This window comes from Delphinus delphis, chromosome 1 (assembly GCF_949987515.2).
Source record: "Delphinus delphis chromosome 1, mDelDel1.2, whole genome shotgun sequence".
Lineage (NCBI taxonomy): Eukaryota > Metazoa > Chordata > Mammalia > Artiodactyla > Delphinidae > Delphinus > Delphinus delphis.
Window position 1 is genome coordinate 29,420,888 of NC_082683.1, and position 15,781 is coordinate 29,436,668.

Genomic DNA, 15,781 nt, shown 5'->3' on the forward strand with positions numbered 1-15,781 from the left:
CTGTCAGCGCTTACGTGGGGGAGGCTGGAGAGACCGAGGGCCCAAGGCACTGCTTCCCGGGATGAGCAGGCTGACTCTGTAAAGGCCGCCTTGCCCTGCTGGAGGGGGAGGGTGAATCCTGCCAGATTTGACTTCTTCCTAATTCTCCTGAGGATTTCTCTTCTGACAGCCAAGACCCACCCACCCATTAGCAAGATTCAGTGGCCAGTGCTGTGAGAAGAGAAAATCAGTGAAAGGAAAACAAGCCAATAAAGAGTCCACCCACTGCCAGAGCCCCCAGGGCCCTAGGAGCCAAGTGGAGGGCGGGGCTTGCAGGACTGGGACCTGCCCTGCACGGTCACAGGGACCCAATGGGGCTGCTCTCCTAAGCTCCCAGGCCACTCTCTACAGATCCCACCCCTCTCCCCCACAACCCCCCCCCACTGTGTCCACTGATTAAGGCAGCGTTCCCTACTACAGCATAAACGAATGCATTATGTCTTTGTTATGCTAATGTCATAACAAGACGCAATTTAAATAGCACTTCCAGAAAAATTAAGTATGTTCATTGACACAGTGAAATGTTTTCACCCTCGATGTAACCTTCACAGATTCTGTACAAAATCCATCAGTCAGTGAGCTATTCATTTGCGAATGCTTAGCAATTATTATGCTAATGTATCACAATGCATTACAGCAAATTCTCTGTAAGTGGCAGGAAGTGCAGCTGCCTGGCGCACACCGCACCCAGATTAAAGGGCATCTATCAGTATACAGAGTCACCATTGCAACTTGAGACTGACCACATTTTGAGTCCTGCCTTCGAGGAGTGGACCTCCCAGGCTCAGGGACTAAACTGGAAAGCATATATTAACACTTCTTAGAGGTCTCCCAGCATGGAGGTATATCAGCTAGCTATTGCTGTGTAACAAACTACAGCAAAACTCAGCAGCTTAAACCAATAAGCATTTGCTACTGCTTAGGAGTCTGCAGATCAACTGAATGGCTCTACTGATGTGGGCCAGGCTAGGCAGGACTAGGCAGGACTCACTAGTGTGTCAGTGGTCTATAGGGGCTAGCTGATTTAGGATGATCTCATTTGATGACTAGCAGTTGACTATCAACTGGGGCAATGGGGGTGACTTGGCCACCCATCTCTCATTACCCAGTAGGCATCCAGGCTTGTTCATATGGCAGTAGCTGGATTCAGAGAGAGAGAGAGAGAGAGAGAGAGAGACAGTAAAAGCAGGAAAGGAGTCTTTTTTTTCATTTCTGACATGCTCTTATTCTGTTTGTCACTCATTCCTAAAAGATTGTATTTTCTTAACTCGGTTATTCATAAACTTTAGTATCAAATCTAAAGGTCTTTAAAATATCCAAATGGAATGCTTTCTACAAAGTTAAAGCCCATCAGTGAAGAATAGTAGGTCATTATGCATAACCTTTTGCATCCTATGGCTATTCTCTTTATGTTCACATAAATTCAAGATTCGTTGAAATAGTACATGGATGAACAATCATACTCAGAGACGATTTTTCACCTGCCAAGTGTGGAACAATCAAGGTCAGCAAAAGTACAAAAATAATAAATTATAACAATGATTTTGCGCATGAGATCCCGATATATTATTTGCTTTCTAACTATTGTTTTTCCTTTGTAGCTCTTTTTTTGTTGTTTTTCATGAACTGAAATACTTTATATTGTTAAAATTACTACTTAAGGTGATCTACAGATTAAATGCAATTCTTATCAAAATCACAATGGAATTTTTTTACAGAAATAGAAAAAACAATTCTACAATTCATATGGAACCACAGAGGACTCTGAATAGGCAAAAACAACATCTAGAAAGAACAAACCTGGGGGCCTCACACTTCCTGTTTTCAAAATATATTACAGAGCTACAGTATTCAAAACAGTACAGTACTGCAGGCAAGGAGACTTGAAGTCAGGCTTAGAACTGGCACAATGTCCCTTCTGCAAATTCTATTGGCTGAAATAGATATCACCTCTTGATGGGAGATGCTGCGGTCATATTGCATACATCATGGATACAGGGAGGAATGAAAACTTATAGCCATTTGCCATCAACCTACTACTGGAGATGTTGAACTATACATATTTGAAAATCAAGAGAGGCTGGCATTGGCCATGCTCAGATGTCACTTCATAACGTTGGAGCCCGCTGGGTGGGTCAGGGACAAATGAATTGCTATTGGTTATGATGACCTCTATAAACTGAGTTGTGTCTCTAAGTGTGGTATCCAGCCCCAGTCTAATAGGCCAGTCGCTGAGACAGAAGGGGCTCCAGATCCACCAGCCCTCAGTACAACATGTGCTCTGATGGTGGGGTCGGCCTGCAAAGAACCATTCAAACTCCCCTGTTGAAACCAATGGCATAGGCTCACAGGTCAGAGTTAGGTCTTACCTATAGCTGGAGATCATGTCTAGTTCTGGTCCACCTAGAGCTCAAAGGCCTGGGTTTGGTCTCCCAGCACAACCGACTGAGCAGTCAGATCCAGATGGCCTGACATAGGAATGCTTTAGGTCCAGAATAAGCAGGTTATGTGCCTGCCTATGTGCACCCTCTCCAAGGGGAGTTGCCCCGTTCATAGCCATTCCTGCTTTGGAGCCCTACTTTGGATCACATCCTCCTTAGACACAGCTGATTGGACAAAAAGGCAGGCACTTGACCCAAAGACAAACAATCTATGACCTGGCTCATAAAGAAGGGTTGATCCAATCAGATTTCTTCTCCTGGGCACCTGAACTAAGAAACAGAAAAGGTTTGCTGGTCAGTGGCAGGAGCTACAGCTGAAAGATGATGAGATTTTCATCAGGCCAGAGAGGAAACCAAGTGATGGGACAGAGAAGCCATGGAGTGCAGAGGGTGGAGGTGGAGGGAGAACAGGGGGTCTCACACTTCACAGGCCTGAAACCACATTGCCCCTGAGATGGGGTGGGGGTAGGAGGAGGGAGAGAGAGAGAGAGGGGGACTGAGATAGGGAGAGGCTACTCTCCAGGGCCCCCTGGATTTCGAAGGCTTTCCAGTTACAGTTCCAATCCACGTGCTTCTTGACAGTGAGTCCTCCTAAGTGGGCTTTTCTTCCTTGCAACTTGAAAAACCTGACCACAGCGCTCCACAAACTCATGAGTTCCAGCGTGTCTAGGTCTCCTCATGTCCTTCTCAGTTTCCTAGTAAATCTCCCTTTGAAAGAATCCAACTTTGTTGTAGCAGAACCAACAGGACCAAACCATGGACCCCCAACCTGTTGTCCATGCAGTAGTCAGAGGGACATTTTAAAAATTCAACTCGGGGGGCTTCCCTGGTGGCGCAGTGGTTGAGAGTCCGCCTGCCGATGCAGGGGACACGGGTTCGTGCCCCGGTCCGGGAGGATCCCACATGCCGCGGAGCGGCTGGGCCCGTGAGCCATGGCCGCTGAGCCTGCGTGTCTGGAGCCTGTGCTCCGCAGCGGGAGAGGCCACAACAGTGAGAGGCCCGCGTACCGCAAAAAAAAAACAAACATAAAAAAATAAAAATTCAACTCTGGCCATAGCCCTGCTTAAAACCCTTGGACACTTCCCATTGTTCTTAAGATAAACCGCAAATCCTCCTGAGGCTTACAGAGCTCCACGTGGTCTCACCTCTGGCCAGCCCGCCAGCCCACCTCCTGCCACACTCTCCTCCCTCGCTAGCTGGGTTCCATGCGGGCATGAATGTCCCCTGCTTCTTTTCACTCAGGGTCTTTGCCCCTGCTGCTCCTTCTGCCTGGGGCACTCTCCCTCCTCCTGGGGTGCCATATGCCCCCCTGGCTACTGGGATCAGTTTGTGTGGTTTGGACACTAGACCTGCCTGGACATCCTCAAGGACGAGCCTTTCCCACGCACACTCAGGGACTGGCCTCACCACATCCGCAGGTGCTAATAACAGGCATCAGGGGAGCTCCAGGCTCCACCCACCTGGAGTCAGCCCCGCCCACCGCAGTCCTGGAATGATCTGGCTTCCCTCAGTGGGACTGGCTCTTCTCTCCCCCATCCTCCACTCCCAGGAAGAGAGTACAGAACATAGCAAAGGATACGAACACTAAGTTTAGGGTCCATAGCAGCAGGAAATGATATGAAAGATCGTCTTGCTCTTTTATTTATAGATGAGGAAACGAAAGCTCCCACCATCCGTCCATCCTCCTCCCCATTTCTGTCGCATTGGCTTGGCCCTAAGAACAATGAGCTATATCCAAAGATAATGACCACAGCTGCCATCTACTGAGGTGCTGAACATACACCAGGCACCGTGCTCAGTATCTGACACAGGTGATTTTATTTCATTCTTACAATACATTAACCAGAATGAAGAATCTGGGGCTCAGGGAGGCTTTAAGCGTCCCTCACTTGCTAAGTGGTGGTGGATTTAAAACCAGGCAGTTTTGCTCAAGAACGAATGCCTGCTCCGCCAACTTGAGCTGCCTCAGCTAACTCAGGCTAATCTGGGGCTTCTCCATGGAAGCAAGTGGCTGGGGTACGTGAAGAAAGGTGGGGCCAGCAGGTGCTCACCTGCCTTCACCATGAGCTCTGAGCTGGGGCTCCAGGTGGGGGAGTGGGTCAGGCATCAACACGCCCCCTTAGTTGGTTGCCTAGTGACCAGGGAGGTGGGGTGGCCAGGCGGCCCGCCAGGATCAGAGGTGACAAAAGGAAAGGTAAAGGGAACTATCACTGGAGCTCCATTAAGATGATGCTCTCAGACTCCTTATCACCACAGTGAGGTGGGGATTACTGTTTCCCTTTCACGGTTGAGAAAACTAAGTCTAGGAGACTCACACAGCTCATAAGTGGCCAAACCAGGGAGCAGAGCCAGGCCTGTCTGACCAGCCTCTGCTTGTCATCTGCTCCATTTTACTTCCCAGAAGCCAGCCTGGTCATTCCTCCAGGAGGGATGGGGATGAGGGGTGACTCATGCTTCTTCTCTATTACTCCCATTCATTCTTTCTAGGAGGGTATACAAGCTGTCTATGGCATCCATGCAGTAAATGTTTTCGAGCACCTACTATATACCAGGCACTGTTCCTGCCAGTGGGGATATGACATTGAAAAAAGTCCATCCTGGAGCCTAGAGTCTCATTGAGGGGGTCAGACAATAAACCAATGAATGAGGCTGTAACGTCAAGTAGCAAATGACACCAGCCCAGGTGAGCCCAGGTGCGAGGGAGTCGTGTGTCTGAGTCTCTCCGGGCCGTGCCTGCAAAGGAATGAGATGCGGCAAGCGCACCTGGAGGAGGCACTGCAGGTGGGAAGGAGTCCTCCCCAAGGTCCTTGACCTGCTGCCAAGTCCACCCCACGCCCCCAGCTCCTGAATCCCACTCTTGCTGTCCCTCCCTCAGCCAGCTCAGCCAGCACAGGCGATGATGCCCCAGAAGGCAAGTTTTCTGCAGACTCTCAGGACAACATCCCAGTGTGTCCAGCTGAACTGGGTGGGGCAGGTGGAGTGTGTAGGTGTGCTGGTGGGCGGCAGCTCCCCAGGAGAGGACCCTGGCGATCGGGTGCCCAGACAGGCTGGCCAGAAGCGCCACCGTGCACTGTGGCTATGGCTGTCCAGGGCTGGGGTCTCACGTACAGCTACTAATTCTACAGCCGACAGGGGAGGTGGCCTGGTTCAGCCCACCACCGGAGAGGACGGGTGGGGAGGACACGGAGTCCTTGAGAAAGGCCACTTGGTCCGCAGTTGGCCCCTGAAGGCCTCGGGTCCTTGCTACTCAAAACGTGGTACTCAGACCAGACCTTGGGGGGGCTTGTTAGAAATGCAGAGTCTCAGGCTCCACCCCAGGCCCCCAGAATCAGATCTGTAGAAGAATGATCCTTCTGTTCAAGTTGGAGAAGCACTGCCTTAGGACAGTTTCCAGTGGGTCTGCAGGGAGGAAGTCAAGCCGCTTAAGGGAGGGTCCTGGCAAGTCACTGGCAGGGAGGATGGAAGAGGCAGCCCAGGGGCTGGAGCATCTTTAAGCAGTGGAGGAAGGTGAGGGGGTCAGACATGGAGCTCTGAGGCTGAGACAGGAAGAGAGTGAGGGAGGCGAGCAGGAAGCGGGGGAGGAGGACAAAGGAGGAGGAAGGAGGGGCAGCCACTGCCAGGCAGGCAAGCTGAAGGATGTTGGCCAACAAGTAGGGCAAGGAGCCGACTACAGCTCTCAGAGCACCGCTGACAACTCCCCAGAGCCCCATCATCTCCATGGACGATTAAAATCCGGCTGTCTCGAGTGGGCCCTGGCAGCCCTGGGCCCACCTGCTGCTGCAGCAGCGGCTCTAGCTCCAGCCCTCTCTCTCCTTGTCTCTCTCTCTCTCTCTCTCTCTCTCTCTCACACACACACACACACACACACACACATGCCTGCTCTCTCCCAGTAACTCCATCACTCATTCCCTCCAGTCTTGCACATCGGTGTGCACCTGCAGCTGAGTGCACCGAGCAGCAGACATTTCCTTCCCCACAGACAGCGAGGGCTGCCAGGGCTCTGGGAATGGCCGTCTCTCTGGGCCTGATGCACACACACACACACATGTGCACGCGTACAGCCTCCTCTCCAGCCACATCATAGTTGCTCTGTCCCACACGCGCGAGTCACGCAAACATACACGCTGGCATGTGTGGACCCACATCCCCACACCTGCTCTGTCACATACACTCTACCATGTGCGCACTTCTACTCACACCCCCATGTACCCGTGGTACGTGCATGTATACCCCTTCCAGCACCCGGGCGGGGGTGGTGGGAATAATAATTCCAGGGAACACTCACCGAGAGCTTCCTGTGTGCCAGGCATTGTCCTAAGTGCTTTCCATGGCTTTATTCCTCACTGCCACCCTAGGAGGTAGGAGCCATGATCATTTTCATTTCACACAGAGGTCAAGGCACTGGCTCAGGTCAGAAGCTAAAAAGCAGCAGAGCTGGGCCTCAAATCGGAGCTCGACCAGGACTCTACACAGCTCCATCCTACGATGCTCACGGCAAGAAACGTTCAAAGCTGAGGCCCTCCTTGACCCCCCAGTTTAAGTTAGTTCCTCTGACATATGGTCTTGGGGTACCCTGGGCTTTCCTTGAAGTCGATCACAGTTAATGATACATTTCTGACATATGGTCTTGGCGTACCCTGGGCTTTCCTTGAAGTCGATGATCACCGTTAATGATACATTTCTGGGACTGTCTAACTTTCACTCATTCACTCTACGAGTGCTGAGGGAGCATCTCCCAGGCCCCGGGCACCGTGCTGGGTGCTGAGGCCTGTTCCAGTCTGTCTCTCCCACTGTTGTCCACCCCGTGGGGCCGGGGTTTCTTCCACACTGACCCCGGGTACCTTTGGCACAGAGCAGGCCCTCAGGAAGAGTCCAAACTGAATTAATGGATGTGCGAAGTCTGTCGACAGCACTGCAGCCGCCCAGTCTCCCGCTGCACACACCTGCCTTGGGTCCCAAACCTCACATGCTCCCAACGTCACACAGCCTTCCTACCCACACGCCATCACACGTGCTCACACACACACACACACACACACACACACACTCTCTCTCCCAAGCACCCTCTCGTTCCATATTCACACCCATGCACACTCACACCACCCACTCCCACACTGGTGGGGCCAGGGCTGTGAAACCAGGAGCTTCACCAGGAGACAGAGGGCACAGGGAAGGGGAAAGTTGTAGCTCAGCGCACCTGGTCCCAAGAAGTGGCCCTCCCAGACAGCCAGAGGTCCTGCCGCCAAGTCTCTAAATGGCTACTCCCTGTTTGCCCAGACTCTGGGACCTTAGGGGCTCTGGGGTCAGTGTGGGGAATGAGGTGCTCTCAGGGTGGGAAGGGTGAGTGTGGGGATGAAAGAGAGGGGGCGTTGGCAGCCAGGAGGAAAGGGAGAAGGAGGCAGTGACTGAGTGTTGGGGGCCTGGCCTTGGGTGAGGACAAAACCCCCTCCCTTCCAGGGCCCCCTCTAGCCCGGCTCAAGGGACAGCACCTCCATGCCAGAATCATCTGGCTATGCGGGCGGCGAGGGCGCGGGGCTCAGGCCGGCGGGGCTGCAGTGAACACTGAGAGCAGGCCGAGGATGAATCAGGGTGATCCAGGCCTCGGGGACATTTCAGGCAGAGCCTGGTCGATGCAGAATGGGCGGAGGAGGGGGTGGCGGGACCAGGCTGCACAGGAGGCCGGGACATGGCTAAAGCTGGGCAGGGATCAGCGAGATGGTTACAGGCTCCAGGAAGTGAGGGCAGGGGCAGAAAGAACTTGCCGGGCACTGACACTCAGAGCACCCCCAAACAGGGTCACCCCCATGGCGGATGTTCAGGATGCGGGGGATAGGGGTAACTTCTAGCCCTGGAGACCAGAAGGCAGGCCAGAGGGCTCAGAGAGAAGCCTGGGACCAACAAGGAGAGAAAGGGGAAAAGACAGAGGGCCAGGGTGGCAGCAGGTAGAGCCTTTCTTTTGAGCTCTGGGAGGAGAAGGAGGCGGAGCGGGTGGGGTGCTGTTCTTGCTTTACCCATCCCCCTCCTCAGACTCCAAGGCAGGCCAGGGTGTCCCTGTCTGTCCCTGTCTGTCCCTAATAAAGCTGCCTGAAGTCCTGAAAACCTGGTGCACCCTCCCTGCCAGCCACAGCCCATCATGTCTACCTGCCTCCCCAGGGGCGGCCATCACTCTGGGACTCGGACCGTAGAGCACAACCTTCATGGAGCTCGCCTTGATGTCTGTGGTGGGGCAGCAAGAGTAGGCAGGGTGAGTTTCATACCCCAGTGCATGATGCCCCACCCAGAAAGGTGTGGGCAGACTGGGCATGCACATGGGCACACATGCCTCTGATCCTCTCTGGCCTCCTTTGTCATTGCTGGGCAGAAGGTGTGGGTGTTGCCCATTCCCAGGGTGGCTGGGGTGAGTCTCAGGTGTGGCAATGGGATGACCTTTCCCACTGCAGCACCTCAGGGCAGAGGAAAGGCTTTGGGGCATCAGCCTTCCTCCCACACAACAGCAACTCCCGAATGGCAGGCAGCGGCTCTGCAGAGGCTGCACCCCAAGCCCCCAGCTGCTGTCATCAGACCTCAAAGACACTCCTGCTTCCTGCCCTCTATGCTGTTGTTGGTCTCTGCCACCCGCCGGACCTCCTGCCACAGAGCTGTGGTTGTGTGTGGGCTCCTTCTCCCCACCTTGGGCATGTCACGCTTGGGGCCCTTCTCTGTCTGATCTCCCCCAACGTGGGACCTGCAGTACAGGGTCCCACGGGGAGGGGAACTCAGCCCCTCCCAGCTGATTTCCCTCCCCCTCCCTCGCTGTGGTGTCTTTGTAAAGCTGTGGGAGCAGGGATAGTGGAGGATGCTGGCTTCAGGAGAAGGGTGGGAAGGAAGTTTCCCTGGACCGCAGCTCCCACCCCAGCTGTCCCTAACCCAGCCCAAGAGGAAGGGACCTCATTATTCAGCTTTGAGGAGCCCACACCACACCCCCGGGACCCAGACTCACTATCTCCTCCTTTCTGAGCTTCCAGGGAGGATCCTACGGGGCCAACTGCTTAAGAATACAGAGTCACTGGAAAAAGTGGATGTTTACTGGTTCCGAAGCTCAAACACAGAATACCATGCTACGTCAGCCTCCACTCAACAATCCGTCCATCCGTCCATCCACCCACTCATCCACTAGCCCATTCTTCCCTCCCCCACATCAGTCCTTCCATCCATCCACCTCTCATTCATCCATCCATCCATCCACCCATGCATCTACCCACCCGTCTACTTATCCCTCCATTAATTCAGGTCACGCTCCCTGAGCTACGGCTGTGCCAGACCCTGGGCTCTGTGGACAAAGAGGATGAATCAACACAGCCCCTGCCCTCGATGGGCTCCCAGTCTGGTCAAGGACCAGATGTGGAGACAGATACAAGACAATGTGATAAGTGCAATTACCAAGCTACGAACAAAGAGCTGTGCAAACACATTGGCCAAAGCCTGGAGGGGCTGGGAAGGCTTGGTCCAGGAGATGCCATTCAGCTGAGTCTTGAAGAATGAGTGGCAGACTCCCAGCCAGAGATGAGGGGGAGAGCTCAACCTGACATCTCTCAGGTGTCCTGTGACGGTTTTAGCTCCCCAACTAATAACTTCGGGGTTCAAACTAAATCCTCCCCAGCCACTGAGCTCAAACTTGATGCGGTCATTTTAGACATCGAACTAAGAATCGGAGCCTCACAGAAAATAATCACCAGCCCCTCCCAAGGCCATGATCTTCCCCTAGAAATCCCAGCACGTGCATTTAGGGGGCTACGCCGCAGCTCTGACTAGCTGAGCAGACCCTTTGCCTCTCACAGAAATCCTGATCAAAGCTGAACCGTCAAGAGCAGAGCCCCAAGCAGTGGACATGCCGTGTCCAAAGTCAAAGTCAAGCCAGGGAGTTGAGGCACAATTGGAGGGTCACCGCTCCAAGTCCAGCCAGTGGGCAGTGCTGTGATTCAATTGCACTTCTGCCTAGTAGACAAGGACTTGCATTCAAGTAGTTTATTTGGGACACGATACCAATAAACACTGATGAAGAAAGGGGATGTGAGGCAGGGAAGGGAAGGAAGCCCCAAAATGGAGTGTTGCTGAGTACATTACATCCAAGGACCACCTGGGCTCAATCTCGCTCGGTCATTCTGTGAGACGGTGCAGACGATGCCCCAGAATGATCCCTCCAGAGGAGCTGGGAATCTGGGGTACTTATCCTCCAATTTCTACCCACCATTGGCTGAGGGCTGCTCCTGGGGCATCAGCACCCCAGCTCTTTGGCCTGGGGAAGGAGTCTCAGGTACTTACAGCAAAATCCTACCAGCGTGACTGGAACGTTGTGTGCCAAGGGGGCAGGGGCACAGCACTAACAGCTTCTGCTGCAGTGCCCAAGCCAGGACCACCTGTGATCGCGGCAGAAGGAGACAGGCTATCTTCTATGAGGGAAGTGTTAGGTTTCAGACGCTCGAAAGAAACCTGAGTAATTGGGAAGTTTCAACTCCGAACAGCGGTCAGTGACAACTCAAACAGATAGATGCCATCCAGATGACAAGTGCCTGCCTAATAGGACTCAGGTAGGGTGCGAAAGGTACCAGGACAGAGGTTCCAAAGAGCTTTAATGCAAATAAAAACCCGTGCCTGGGCACCGTCCTCCCGGCCCTGGGGCATCGCTGCACAGTCAGTGGCAGGGACGGTGGCAGCGCAGTGCTGTGGTTGGCAGATTTGCCTCCCACCTCCAGGGCAGCAGGAAGCGGCGGGGTTGGTTTGGCAGTAACAAGCACCAGAAAGCTTTGCTAAGCACCCAGGTCCACCCAGAGACCCTGATGGCAGGGCGAGAAGAAGCCGTGGCTGTCAGCCAGACAGGCAACCGTCAGAGTCCCTTCTGTGGGAGGACTCGCGATGGATCCAGAGCTCCCGTTAAGTGCGGAGTAACTTTACTCCTGAACGTTACAGAATGAAACTCCACAAAGTGCCGAGTCACAGAAAACGCCAAGATTCTTCACACATGGAATAATGAGGCAATAAAACTCAACTATAAAGTTAAATAATTTACCATAAATATCTAAAGCTCTCAAATTATTCTCTACATTAACTGCCTATGTTTAAAATGATCTTTGCATTCACTATGTCACAGATGGCAAAAGCAGACAAGAGAGTCCTTGACAACTCTAACTGCAATTAGCCCTTCCCAGCTGCGGTGATTTAAAGGCCTTTTCAGTTACGCTGAATGAAACACCCGTGCTTTATAAATAAAGGCTTCACCAAGACTGACAATGAAGTATTTGAAACGTACAGCCCCGAGCTGGTGGAGAGGGGGTGGCGGGAGCGTACAGTCACTACGTCCTAAAGTCGAAGCCCTACACACCCCTCGCCCCATCTCCCGCTCCCCAGCCTCCTGCTCACTTGATGCTCAAACACCCCCCCCCAAGCACAGCTGCCCATCTCCTTCAACACATGCCCCACCCTCCAACCCTCCCCCCACAAACCCCCCCCACTCCCTCCCCACTCCCACATCCTTGGTCCATCTTCCTACACCAGCACATGCACCCACGCCCTCTCCCCTCACACAGGCATACAGGGGTCAACACCCCTGCACGTCTATGAGCACACACACCCCAATCCCTTCTCCCCGCTGCATGTGCGCACATACGCGTGCGCGCACGCGCGCGCGCACACACACACACACACACACACACACACACACGGCTGAGGACACCGTGTATCTCCAAGAAAGGTGCCCAGGACACGAACAATTTCTCAGTGTGTAAAGGCCAAATGAGGTCAACTGTCCCAGGTGGGAGACCCGGTGCCAGTGTTTGCAGCCAGGCCCAGGCGCCCTTGCTCACGGCTCTGGCTGGCAGGGGAGCAAGGCTCCCTGTGCTGGGGAGGAGTTGCCCTTCAACAGCGCACGAACACCTTGGAGACAGGAGGTAGGAGGCAGCTGCGGCATTGTGCAAAGGAGGTCAAGGTTACCCTCTGATTGCCACAGAGAGCTCCTCCCAGGGGCCTGGCTGGTTAATTGCTTGGAGTCTGGTGTGACGGAGGGAGCTGTCCGCAAAATGGCCCTTTGAATCACATGCTCCAATCTCTGGGATCCTTCTGGGGAGACCAAGCTCGGTCCCTCACTGCTTCCCAGCCCAGCCTTGCCCCCCATGCAGTGGACACAGGCCAGGTCTCCGCGTGGCCCAGGGGAAAAAAAAAAAAAAGACAGGCTCAGAGAGGTGAAGTGACTTGCCTAAGGTCAAGGGCTTGGTTACCCCTCATGCTCACCCACTTTGGGGTCCACAGGGTCCTCTTCCTGGAGGTCCTGCTGGAGCCAGAGCTTGTCCCAACCTCAGCCTCAGCCTGAAGTAGTCCTAACTCACAGCTTCACCCACCTGGTACCCACAGCAGGGCAACCACATCCCCCTTTGCTGAGCAATTACTTCATCCCAGGCACCATGCCAAGCCTCTTCCCCCTTGAGCCTCACTGGCATCCCACAAAGTAAAGACTTATTCTCATCCTCAATTTTCAGATGGGAGAACTAACACAGGGAGGTTAAGGAACTCGTCTAAGACCTTACACCAGGGGGGCAGGCATTCAGACTCCAGCAGCGCAGCTTCAGAGCACACCGCCTTCGCCACTGCACTGTAACAAGGCTCTCCCAGCTTGCCCTCCAGGTATCTGTCCTGACCGCAGTGCTCAGACCAGCCAGGCTGAGCCCTGAGCCCCTGCCCAGCCCTCCCAGCTGCCTACCTCAGGCTTGGGGTCCTGTCTCTGAAATACAAGCCAGCCCCGACGGTCATGACGCCCCATCTGCCTGGGCACCGCCTGTCCTCACTCCATCCTGCTGTGTCTGCTGGGCTAGGCTTCCCCTGCACAGCCACATCCACACCATCTGGGTCCCCCATCACAAGATTCCTGCTTCATTTTCCAGCATTGTGGGGACCAGCAATGTCCCCCCATCCCTGAGGACTGGGAGAATTCAGGTGGAGCAGGCTCTGGGCAGCCTCTGAGGCTGTTGGGAGGACTGGCTAGAAGTTCTAGAGACGCGTTTAGACTGCTGGAGGGCTCCACCCAGACCAGTTCCCTTTAATTTGCTGTTTTTAATATTTGAGTTCCAGGGAGCTGCCTGGGCTGGTGCCCAACTTACAAAGGAGGAAAACAAAACTCATTTCCTCTAATAGCAAATGAAGGCATCTACAGGATGCCTTAGAGGAACGGATGACACCATTCGCTTGTAAGCATGGGTGTACGCATGGAGGCATCACAAGGGACTGGTGTGCGGTCTGGAGCAAAGAGCCATCAGATTTCCTGATGGGCAGCTACAAACCGCTGAGCCCAGCGCCCTGGCTGCTGGTGGTAGCCAGAGTTCCTGGGAGTGGGGAGAGTGGCCCCCAGGGGGCCACTGGGACCAGATAAGAAGGAGAATTGCTTAGCTGCAAATTCAAGTCCAGGCTCTGCTGGGGCCATGTGCCTCCCAGAAAAGGGCAGTGATTTTGCCTCCATAGCCATGTGCCTGTGGAAACTGGGTCTTGGGTCCCCACCCACCTGTCTATCCCTCTGCTCCCCAGCTGCCCCCTCCTTGGCTGTGGGGGGCTGGGGTGGGGTGGGGCTGTAGATTACCCTGAGCTGCCTGAGGGAAGCACATAGGCTTCAGAGTCAGCACTACCATGTCCTTGTTGTGTGACCTCAGGCAAGTCATTCACCTCTCTGAGCCTGTCTTATAATAAAAGCCCTCACTTCACCTGGAGGATTCAATGAGCTCACGCAGGTGAGGCACCAGCACAGTGCTGTACATCACAGGTGCTTCGTAAATGTCAGTTCTTTTACTGCTTCTCCCGCTTCTCCTGGACTCCCCTTCACAGCAGTCCTAGACCATCACAGGTCAGAGCCCGAAGGGACCACAGAAACCATCTTCTTTGACTCCTGAGCTTTACAGGCCCAGGGAGAGGCAGTGAGCAGCCCCAAGCACACAGTAGGGCAGTGACAGAGGCCAGACTCAAACCTAGTCCCGTCCCTTCCCGTGGCACCGCGGCTGCCCCCATCAGCTCACCTGCACAAGAGGCTGCTTTATGGGCTTCCCGGCAACAGCCGTCATTTCACAGAGGAAAAACCGGGCTGGGGAGGGGAAGGGGTGTGGGCCACACCGCCAGCAAGGGAAGAGGCGGGGATTTGAATCTAGGTCTCTGGGGCTCTAAAAGGTGCTCTTCTCAGGAACTGCCTTTCCCCAGCTGAACGCTAAGATCCTTGAAGGCTGCGGCCTCAGGTTGTTTGCCGCTTCTGAATCCAGCCCTTGGCCAGCCCCGGAAAAAGTGACAGGAACAGCGAAGGTTCTCAGCCAGGTGGTGGGGAGGGCTGGGACGGGCGTATAAGCCTCTGTCCAGAGGAACTCGCATCCTGTTGTGGGCCGAGAGGCACACCTGGTGGGAGAGGCTTGGCTTGGGGCCCCATGCTGGGGAGAGCTGGTGCGGCCAGGGCTCAGCTGCTCCCCGCGGAGGTGGTGCATGGACTGGTGGGGAGGGCAGACTGGGCTGCGATGGGGCCTGGGAGTCCGGGCAGGCCAACGTCTGGCAGGAAGATGGGGGGCTGACAGGGACGGCTCTCAAAAGAAAGCTTACTCCTGCTCTGCAACAGAGCTGGCACCTTCCCCACTGTTTGCTTCTCCTCGTGGCCAAGTTCACCAAACACCTGTAAGGAGTGGACCCTGGGGCCCGGAGGGGAACAAGATGCCGTCTTCTGCCCTTTGCAGAGTTTGGGGAAGTAAGGGAGGCTGACTTCAAGGAAGGAAGGTCGCCCACGTGAGAGAGGTCATATAAGGCAGGATGAGCAAGGGAGACAGATGGCGTTGAGTGAGGCAGGATCCCAGGGTGGCTGGGCCGGGAGAGGGAGGAGTGGGTGGGCTGGCAGGGGGCCTTGAACACCCAGCTCAGGAAGCTGGACCTTAACCTGAGAGCAACAGGGAGTCATAGAAGGAATGGTAGCAGAAGAGGGCCATGATCAAATATTCATGTTAGAAAAGTCCAATTCTGGTGGCTGAATAACAGAGGAAGGATCGGACGGACCTCCTAGGAAATAGTGTGTCCTGGTGGAAGACGAAGCTGACCACGACTGAGGCAGTGGTGATGGGGAAGGCCAGGGGTGGACGAGTGCCCAAGACGTGGGGAGGCAGAGGCCAATCAGATGAGGAGGGTGAGGGAGCACGTGTTCCTACTCAGGGCTTGGCGGATGGGGGTACTTTTAAGCACCACCATGAACAGTAGTCAAACAGCTCAAGTCTCTGGAGCTCTGACTACGTGCCAGGCCCTGTTGTCAGAGCGCAGTTGAT

The 15,781-nt window shown here is 54.4% G+C and overlaps 1 protein-coding gene across 2 annotated transcripts in view; it reads right to left on the reverse strand.

Moving 5' to 3' along the window:
- The window catches only part of GRIK3 (glutamate ionotropic receptor kainate type subunit 3), a 235,930-nt gene that overhangs the window by 173,231 nt on the left and 46,918 nt on the right, over positions 1-15,781 (reverse strand). The window lies entirely within an intron of this gene.